Here is an 11,159-nt window from a genome sequence, read left to right on the forward strand (position 1 = left end):
CTGGGTCATTTCCAGCTTTTGGCTTTTACAAAAAAAGCTGCTATGAACATGATTGAGCAAATGTCATTTTTCTGTACTTGAGCATCTTTTGGATATATGCATAGGTAGGAGTGGTACAGGTGGTTCTTGAGGTAGGACTATTCCTAATTGTCTGAGAAAGCACCACACAGATTTCCAAAGTGGTTGTACAAGTTTACATTTCCACCAGAAATTGTAGGAAGGTTTCCTTTTCTCCACATCCTCTCCAACATGCGCTGTCACTTGAGTTTTTTATCTTAACCAATCTAATGGGTGTAAAGTGAAATCTCAGGGTCATTTTGATTTCTTTGATGACTAAGGACATTAAGCATTTCTTTAAGTGTCTCTCCCATTCTATATTCCTTTATAGAGAATTTTCTGTTCAGCTCTGCACCTCATTTTTTAATTAGATTACTTGATTTGTTGCTATTTAACTTGTTGAGTTCTTTATATATTGTGGATATTAGCCCTCTTTCAGATATTGGGTTGGTGAAGATACTTTCCCAGACTGCAGGCTGTCATTTTGTTATTATGACAGTATCCTTTGCTTTAGAGAAGCTTTTCAGTTTCATGAGGTCTCATTTATGATTGTTGATCTTAGAGCGTGTACTGTTGGTTTTCTGTTCAGGAATTTGTCTCCTATGCCTATGAGTTTAAGGCTCTTCCCCAATTTTTCTTCTAACAGGTTTACTGTCTGTGGTTCTATGTTGAGATCTTTGATCCACTTTAACTTGAGTTTTGTGCAGGGTGATAAATATGGATCTATTTTCCTTTTTCTACATGTAGACATTCAGTTAGAACAGCACCATTTGTTGAAGATGCTATCTTTTTTTCCATTATATAGTTTTTTCTTCTTTATAATAAAATCAACTACTGTAGGTGTGTGGGTTTATTTCAGGGTCTTCTATTCAATTCCATTGTTCCAGTCTGTTTCTTTTCCATTACCATGCAGTTTTTGTTACTGTTGCTCTATAGTACAGCTTGGTATCAGGGATGGAGTTACCTCCAGAAAATCTTTTATCTTAGAGAATTGTTCTAGAAATTCTGGGTTTCTTATTATACCACATGAAGTTGATAATTTTTCTTTCCAGGTCTGTAAAGAATTGTGTGGTAATTTGATGGCATTTGCATTGAAACTGTAGATTGCTTTTGGTAACATGTCCATTTTTACTATGTTAATCCTATTCTATGTTTTCATGTTTTAAAAGAAGTTATTTATTTTTATTTTGTGCGCTTTGCTGTTTTGGTTGCATGCATGTCTGTGTGAGGGTGTTGGATTCTGGAACAGGAGTTCAGGTAGTTGTGAGCTGCCCTGTGGGTGCAGTGACTAGAACTTGGGTTCTCTGTAAAAGTATGTGGTGCTCTCAGCCACTGAGTCACCTCTCCAGCCCTCTGCCTCCATTTGTAGTGTAAGACATGGGGTCTCACAGCTCAGGAGTTCAAGATCGCGTCCTTCCCAGAAACTCCCACAGACCACGGACTCGTTGCAAAAGCAAGAGGTTTATTAACCATTGCACGATGGGGTCACCCCTGCTGGTCACCAAAGAGTGGCACCAGGAGACAAAGGACTTTAGGTTTTTAAAAGAAAAATTGTGGAAAATTTGAAGTTGCAGTTTTGGCAATTTAGGATTGGATGTAGAAGCTATAAAGTAAGATAATTGTTTAGTCTTAGGTGCTCAAGCTTGGCCAGTCCTGCCAAGTGTGGATGCAGCTGCAATTGAAGGTGGGGGTGGTTAGCTCATCCTTGAAGATTAGGGGCTGTGGACTTTTGGCTGGAGGTCAAGAGCTACTCAGAAGAAGTCTGGGTTGGTTGTTAAGAAACACTATCTCAAAGACAAGGGTCTGGTTCATCTTTTTGCTGAGTGAAGGTCATTGCTTGCTTGTTATTTTTCTATCTGTCCTCACAGATAGGTCACATTTTTTTCATTCTCTGGAAAGGTACTAAGAGGCTTTAGCTTAACCTGAACCTAAAACTCAAAACTATAGGCTTTAGAAGACATACAGGTTATAGAGTTAATCTAACCCTTTCAGTAGTATGAAGCTTCTCCCTGTCTAGCTCATTCTTGGTGGCATCATCTCTACATAATGTGCCAAGCTGGTCCTTCCTGATTTCCTTCTTAAGATTTACATACTAGAGGCTGGAGAGATGGCCCTTAAGAGCACTAGCTGCTCTTACAAATGATCTGGGTTCCTCACAAACATTTACAGCCTCCAACTGTCTATGACTCCTGTTCCAGGGGATCCAACACTTTCACACAGACAAAGATGCAGACAAAACATCAATGCACATTAAATACAAGGTAATGGATTATGTAAAAATTGAAAAATGCATTTATGTAATGCTTAAACTATTTCTTTTTAACAATTTTAAGCTAGGCATGATGGCACATGCCTTTACTTCCAGCACTGGGAATGGCAAAGGCAGGTAGATCTCTGTGATATTAAGCCTAGACTGGTATACAGAGGCTACACAGAGAAACCCTGTGTCAAAAAAAAAAGTAAAGCATAATAGTTGTCTCTGCAGCATGGAGTATTACCTGTGTCTTCTGGAGGTGAGAAATTAGCTTCAGAAAATTGAGTTGTAATCATTTGCGAGCTGCCATGTGGATGCTGGGAAATGGAACTGACTCCTCTGTAAGAACTGTCAGTGCTCTTGACTGCTTAGTCATGGTTCCAGGCCTTTTTCACTGTGCTTCATTTAGTGAAAATAGATATTTTTTATACACTACAGTCTGGTTATGGCTTTTTGCCCACCAGCAATTCTGTGAACCTCCCTACATTCTTTTCCATCCCAATCCATACTCTTTTCTCTTCCCTAAGAAGACAAACAGGTCCCCCCTATCAGTGGACTTGGCAAGGGGCATGGTGGAGATGAGGGAGGGAGGAAGGGACTGGGAGGGAATGAGGAACCGGGACACGACTGGGATACAGAGTTAATAAAATGTAACTGCTAAGAAAAAAATAAAATTCAAAAAGAAAAGAAAAGAAAAGAAAAGAAAAGAAAAAGAATAGTAAGAAGGAGCCAGGGGGTTGGAGAGATGTCTCTCAGTGGTTAAGAAAACTGTTCTTTCTGAGGTCCTGGGTTCAATTCCTAGCAACCACATGGTGGCTCACAACTATCTATAATGTGATCTAATGTCCTCTTCTATCATGCAGATGTACATGCAGAGGAACACTCACATACATAAAATAATGAAATCTTACAAAGGGGAAAGAGAGAGACAGGGAGCCAGCTGTGTTGGTATGGGCCTTTAATCCCAGCAATCAGGAGGCAGAGTCAGGAGATCTCTGTGAGTTGAGTCCATTATGGTCTACAAAGTGAGTTCCAGGACAGCCAGAGTTATATAGAGAAATCCTGTCTCAAAAAACTAACCCACAAACAAACAAACAAACAAACAAAAAAGATTACCAGAAATAGAATTATAATAAAACAAAAGAAACAATTCAGAATAGGAGAAAATAAACAAACCAGTACAGGAAATGATCCAAAGATAAAGCATGAGGAGTTGGCTTGGTGGCACTCAGGGAGACAGAGGCAGGCAGATCTGTGAGTTTGAGACCAGCCTGAGTCCAGGATAGCCAGAAGCTTTGGCTCACATAGTAATTCTCCCAGCAGGAACCCTGATGCAAGAGGATCCCTGTGAACTGGAATTCCAAATTAACCTTACATACAGAACAATGTTGTCAGAACACAATCCAAAAGCAAGGACAACAAGGGCAAATAGAAGAATAAATAAATAAGTAAGCAAACCATAAAATTTAAGGTAGGGAATTAGTCAATAAATGGACTCATTTTCATTCTATTCTGTTTTGGTTGTATTTTTGCATTGACACATAAATCCTGATTCAATCTAAAGATTCAGTCTAGATTCAAGGTGGGATTAAGTGTCTGGACTCAAATATGCAATCAGATGGCAGTTTGTGGTTTGAGGGTGGGGCTGCAAAAGGGACAGGCTGATCAGGGTGGTAGATCAAGGCACAGAAGTCATTCCTTCAGTGACCTGAAGACTTGTGGTGATAGCCTGCCTATGCTGGGATCCAGAGACCCTGTGCTCATCAGTGCTCAGAACTTTGATCCAAAGCACCAGGACCCCTGAAATAGAGAGGTTAGACCCAAGATGGGAAAGTCATTTTTTTGTTCATTTGTTTATTTATTTACTTACTTATGTTTCTAAAGGCTTTATTTTTCTGGATATATAGAATTTAAAACTACCTTTTAAATTTGTAATGATTTTATTGATTATTGGGGAACTTCACATCATTGAACCCTGAGCACACTCACTTCCCAGTCCACCCACGTCAACTTTTCCACTTGTCACCAATCAAAAAAAAAAAAAATTCAGTTTGTGTGGCAAATATACTCCATGGAACATGATCAAACTTCACATGGATAGCCTCTTAAAGGAACATGAGTCCTTTCCCACCTGCCCCCAGCCAGGAGCCAACAACTGAAGAGTGTTAAAATTCTGCATCCTTACCACAATGTTGAATTGTTCTCTTTGATGGCTTCTTGTGACAGTATTTTTCATTCCTGTCCCTTCAGATGAACCTAATGAAGAACTGCATTGGATTTAAATTCAGGTGTTTTTTTTTTGACATAACTTTAAGTAATACAGAATGGGGTAACAACCTCATTTCCAGGATCATCTCAGTATTTAACAGGTAGGATCTAAGTATTAGAAAAATTATGGGTAGGTTGTGTGTGTAAACTTCCCATGCTTTGTTGTTTCAGGACTTGTGACATGATCTATGTCTGGTTGGCACACAAAGATGGCACTCAGCTTTCAGACTGCTTGGGACCCCTGCCCAGTGGGGATGGGATTGACTGGAGCATTGGTAATGGTTGGATGGAACACTGGGAAATGTGTAAACTTGGGTGTACTTGTAAGAAGCTCCTTGTGCTGTCAGTGAGGGAGTTTGCTTTGAGACCTCCAAAGAGGACAATGGCTGAGCTGATGTCTCTACCATTGCCTGAGCAGTAACTCTGACCTTGAGTGGTTCCTGTGATGGTGAGGGAGTTTTCCAAACTTGATGGTGAGCATGTATTCTCCCCTAATTGCCTCCCCAGGATCCTTCTGACTGAAGACCTACCTGGATGAGTGCTCTGATTCCACCCACACTCCTGAAGCTGGCAAGGCAGGCTCTGCTGAGAGATGACACCTTGGACATGTCAGATCTGGACAAACTGCCCATGGAGCTCTTGCCAGCACTGTTCAAGGAGGCCTTGACTGACAGACACGCTACAACTGTGAAGGAAATGTTGGCAGCCTGGCCTTTCCCCTGTCTCCCTGTGGGGGCATTGATGAAGACCCCTGACTTGGAAACCTTCCAGCCATTTATAGCAGGAGTAGACATGCAGCTGCAAAGAAAGTTTCACTCCAGGTAAGCAATAAGCAAGTACTGTGGAATGGAGCCCATGGATAAGAGGGAAGTGATTGTGGGGTCAGGGAAAATGGCTTCTTGATGAGACTCCCGATGGATCATCAGTAAGGAATGCAGGGCCTTTGGAAGTTGTTTTTTGCTCATCCTAAGGAAGGTTGGCTGTGGTCAGAGCTTGGAACAGATGTATGTACACTGTGAAATGAGCCTTCCCTGCAGTCCCACAACCGCTATTTTTAAGGGGACTAAAGAGAAATAGAGAGTGACTTAGAGGAAGAAAAGTTATCAAGGATACCTATGAAGTTCAGGGAAAGTTAATGCAGGCTGGACAGGGAATGCTGAAAAAAACACCTCACCAGGAATTAGAGCTGAGATTAGAGATGTGGAGGAAATGCTGCATCATGTTGGGTTTTGCCATTTAGCTGACACTTCACATGTTTACCCACAGGAGGGGAAAACTTCTGGTTCTTGACCTGAGGAAGAAGCACCATGAATTCTGGAGCACATGGGCTGGTGCAGAGGATGGTGACTGCTCAGCAGAGACTCCAGATGAACAGCAAGTAGTGAAGGTCCTTCCCAGATATGCACTGAGGCAGCGCTTGAAGGTGGTAGCTGACTTTTGGTTCAGTCCGTGTATAGATGACGAACAAAATGCTTATTGAAATAGGCCCAGCTGAGAAAGGGCTCTATCCATTTCTGCTGTATGTAGATGAAGATCTGGGCTCTGCCTTCGCATGTTATCCGAGGGGTCTTCCATGTTTTCCATCCAGAGCACATCAAGGATTTGGAACTGATCATGGTCAGTTGGGATGTGTTAAATCTGTCACAACTTGCTCCCTGCCTAGGCCAGATGAGAAATCTTCACAAATTCTTTCTGGCACCCATCATCAAGAATGTCTTCATGATTGGCAACAGGGCAAGAGACAGAGAGGAGAAGTGTGTCAGGAAGTTCATTTCTCAGTTCTCCAAACTCAACAGTCTCCAGTATCTCTCCATGAATGCCATCTACTTTCTTAGAGACCACCTGGATCAGGTTCTTGAGTAAGTAAGGGTAAGGGCTGGGTCAGTTGCCAGAGCAGACATTTCTTTAATTTTAAAGATTAGTGGTTTATGAGACCTGCCAGTCACTGAGTACAATATTTAGATCTCATTATAATACAAATGTGATGTGTTGTTTCCATCTGTAATGAATCAAATTGTCAAATTCCCACTCTTTGATCAGAGGACTGAAGGTGAGATCTAGGAAGGATGGGTTGCAATTCTTCTTGGAATCATGGCCACCCAATCCATTGGAAAGGGAAATGTAAGGGTAGAATGCAGTGAAGGTTCAGAAAACTCACCAGCACAATTTGGAGCACAATCTGTGCTCAGATCTGTTAGTAGACTCAGTCTGCCCCAAATTTGCTATGGGTGAAATGTTTTGAGCCCAAGTAGAGTATATTGGACAATGGGGGTAGTGTGGGTATTAAATGACAGCAATAGTGACTGTGCAAGGCATTGATGGAATCCAGAGTCCAGTGAGCACACAGGAAGTGTCCCTAGAACCTGCCACGACTTTCATGGGTTGGAACTTCTCTTCTTTTTCTTTCAGTTTTATTGTTGTAATTGTTATCATGTACAATTTATTCATTTTGTATCCTAATTGCAGTTCTCTTTCTCATCTCCCCTCGGTCTTAACCTCCTTCCATCTTCCTTACCATCCACTTTCTCTAGCACCCTGAAAAGGGGGACTCCTACACCACTACTATCTGACCCTAGCCTATCAAGTCTCATCATGAATGCCTGGATCCTCTTCCCCTGTGGCTTGGAAAAGCCACCCTGACTGGGAGAAGAGTTCAAAGAACAGGCAACCAAGTTCTGCTCAGTGGCAACCCCTGCTCTCCTTATTAGTGGACTTACTTGGAGACTGAGCTGTCTATAGGCTACATCTCAGCACGGGGTCTAGGTCTTCTTGGATTGGCCTTGGCTGGTGCATCAATCTATGGAGGCCCCCCTGCGCCCTAATTTTTTGGCTTTGTTGTTCTCCTTGTGGGGTTCCTGTCCATGCTGAGTCCCTCATTTCACTCCTTCTTCCATAAGGCAGTCTGCCGAAATTGTGGGTCTCTATCTCTGCATCTGCTTTGAACACATGGTGAGTGGAATCTTTCAGAAGACATCTATGTATATTCCCATCCTGTTTCCTTTCTTCAGCTTCTTCTAGTCTCCATCCTTTTGCCCTTCTGAGTGAGATTTAAGCATCCTCACTAGGTTTTTCCTTGTTTAGCTTCTTCAGGTCTGTAGATTTTAGTATGTTTATCTTGTATTACATACCTAATATCTGCTTATGAGTGAGTATATACCATGAGTGTCTTTCTTCATCTGGGTTACTTCCGTCAAGATTATCTTTTCCAGTTGCATCCACTTTCCTACAAATTTTACAATTTCGGTTTCCATTCTTTTGTTGACGAACATCTAGGTTGTTTGCAGATTCTGTCTATTACAAATAAAGCTGCTATAAACATAAACATAGTTGAGCAAATGCCCTTGTGTGGTGGAGCATCTTTCAGGTATATGCCCAGGAGTGGGTATAACTGGATCTTGAGAAACGGCTACTTCCACTTTTCTAAGAAAGTACCAGATTGTTTTCAAAAGTGGGGATACATGTTTGCACTCCCATGAGTAATGGAGGGGAGGAGAGTTCTCCTTTCTCCACATCCTTTCCAGCATGTGCTGTTACTTGAGTTTTTGATCTTAGCCATTCTGATGACTATGAGATTGAATCTCAGAGTCATTTTGATTTGCATTTCCCTGATTACTAAAGATTTGGAACATTTCTTTAAGTGTTTCTCTGCCATTCAGTATTTCTCTGTTGAAAATTCTGTTCAGCTCTGTACCCCATTTTTAATTGTTGTTTGCTTTCTTGGTGCTTAACTTCATAAGTTCTTTATATGTTCTAGATGTTAACCATCTGTGAGATGGAGGGTTTGTGAAGATTGTTTCTCAGTCTGTAGGTTACCATTTTGTTCTGTTGACAATGTCCTTTGCTTTACAGAACTTTTCAGTTTCAAGATGTCCCATTTATTGATGGTTGATCTTATACCTGAGCTGTTGGTATTCTGTTCAGGAAGTTATCTCCTGTGTCATTGAGATCAAAGCTCTTCCCCAATTTTTCTTCTAATAGATTCATTGTGTCTATTTTCATGCTGAGTTCTTTGATCTACTTAGATTTAAGTTTTGTTCAGGATAATAAATGTGGATCTATTTCCATTTTTCTACATGTAGACATCCAATAGGACCAGCACCATTCGTTGAAGATGTTGTCTTTTTTTTCCATTGTATGATTTTTTTTTTCATTATCAAAACTCAAGTGTCTATAGGTGTGTTGGTTTTTATGCATCTTCTTAGATTTTGCTGACCCCATAGTCTGTTTCTATGCCTGTACCATGCAGTTTTTATTATTGTTGCTCTATAGTATAGCCTGAAATCAGAGATAGAACTACCTCTAGAAGGTCTTTTATTGTACAGGATTGTTTTAGCTATTCTGGGGTTTTTGTTTTGTTGAAAATTATTCTTTCAAGGTCTGTAAAGTATTGTGTTGGGGTTTTGATAGGAATTGCATTGATTCTATTCACAGAAGATATGATAGTATACATGAGTGACCCCAAAAATTTTCCAGGCAAAACCTATAGCTGACAAACACTATCAGCAAAGTGGCTCAATATAAAATTAACTAAAAAAAAAAAATCAATAGGCCCCCTCTATACATAAGGCAAAGAGGCTGAGAAAGAAATTAGGAAAATAGCCTTCACAATTGCCCCAAAAATCATAATCTGTCTTGGTGTAACTAACCAAGTAAGAGGAAGATTGTATGAAGAAACTTCAAGTCTCTGAAGAAAGAAATTGAAGAAGATAGCAGAAAATGAAAAGATCTCCCATGTTTATCTTTTGGAATTTCTTATGTGTGATTTTTGGGCTTATGGGCTGTACTGGTTTTCTGCTTTACAGTAAGGCCAGGAGATGAAGTGTGAGTTTGTCTTGACTGAGCCGATTCTAACAGGAAGCATCTTAGCGAATGTCCTTGCCATTTGGTCAAACTGACCTTGGGGCACCAGGTTCGTTCTACCTCTGTGTAAATACCACCCATATTCTCCAACACCATTTTCCAGAACTAATATCCTGGTCTATCCCTAGGTGCCTGATGACCCCGATGGAGACCCTGTCAATCACATACTGTAATCTTCACAGTCAGACCTGAATTACTTGTCTAGGTGCCCAAAGGTCTTTCAGCTGAAATATCCAGACATGAAATATGTGGGCTTAAAGGCTTTGGATCTTATGCCTCTCTGAGACCTCGTAGAGAATATGGCAGACACTTTGCATTCCCTGGACCTGAAGCTCTGTAGGATGACAGACTCTCATTTCACAGTGCTCATACCTGCCCTCAGCAAGTGCTCCAAGCTGGCCAAGGTCAGATTCTATTGTAATGACTTCTCCATGCCCATCCTGAGGAACCTTTTGCAGCACACAGCCAACTGGAGCAAGATGAATGTGGAACAGTACCCTGCCCCTCTCGAGTGCTATGATGACTTGGGTTATGTCTCCACAGAGAGATTTACCCAACTCTGTGCTGAGCAAATAGACAGACTCAGGGACATAAGGCAGCCCAAGAGCATCTTCTTTGCTACACATATGTGCCCTAGATGTGGAGATCTCTGTGTCTATGACCAGGGATTGAGACTCTGTCATTGCCAGCCGAGGTGACAGTAAATAGGGAATAAGGACTTCTGGATTGGAAGAAATGAAATGCTTGTGACCAATCTCTCATGCTGGGGACTCAGAGCTTCAGACACTCTTCATATTTTTGGAAACAAAATGATGTACATTGAGTTGGATTTTGGAGACTGAAGTTGAGATGGAAGACAATGCAATTGTGGGAACACAGGATCTGATGGAGTGAGAAAGACCACTTTACATTTATAAGTGGCTTCTGTCAGGACAGGATAACCAGTGGCTTTGTTCTGCAGTTGTAAACATGGATGCTCTCCCTCTCAGGTCTTTTTCAGTTATCATCCTCACTGCCAGGTTCAGGGTCAGGAGGGGTCAGTGACTCCCTGACCTCAGTGGAAAAACAGTGCAATAACACCACTATTTAATGATTGAGGCAAAGGTCCAGGTCATCAATAAAACTAAAGGTTTTTTGATATGTCCTTCATTCCTGTCTTTTGACTGTGTGTTACTTACAACCTTCCTGTGTAGCCATTTACGTGTACAAAAATTTGAAACTAAAGTGAGCAACATAGTACACATATTATGAATAAGGTTTTAATGAATCACAGGCAATATCAAGTACACTCAGGCCACTAGACACCATGGGCCCATGAGAGGTGATTGAAAGGAAGAAGAAGACAACACAGGGGAAATTGAACAGGGTTTACAATTTTTTTTCTCTTAAAAATCATGGTTTTTTTTGACATGCATGGTGGTATACACTTGCAATCCCAGCACTCAGAGAGACAGAGACAGGTGGATCTCTGAGTTTGAAGACAACCTGGTCTATAAAGTAAGTCCAGAACAGACACAGCTACCCAGAGAAACTCTGTCTCAGAAAAAAGTAGTTTTTATTGAAAACAATAAATAAAAATGTACTGTAGCCCAGCACTGAACTCTTGGTCTTTTTGTCTGGATGAGACTACCACCATAAACCACTCTATCCAGCTTGCTTGCCACATGTCTAGAGGGTTGTATTCCTTTGGATTCACAAACTCTTTGAAATAGCCATAGCA

General features: G+C 41.1%; 1 pseudogene; it reads left to right on the forward strand.

Moving 5' to 3' along the window:
- The first annotated feature begins 5,113 nt into the window (after window positions 1-5,113).
- Window positions 5,114-10,137, forward strand: LOC129677361 (PRAME family member 12-like; annotated as a pseudogene).
- The last annotated feature ends 1,022 nt before the right edge of the window (window positions 10,138-11,159 follow it).

Source organism: Psammomys obesus, unplaced genomic scaffold (genome assembly GCF_907164565.1).
Source record: "Psammomys obesus unplaced genomic scaffold, mPsaObe1.curated_primary_1811, whole genome shotgun sequence".
Taxonomy (NCBI): Eukaryota; Metazoa; Chordata; class Mammalia; order Rodentia; family Muridae; genus Psammomys; species Psammomys obesus.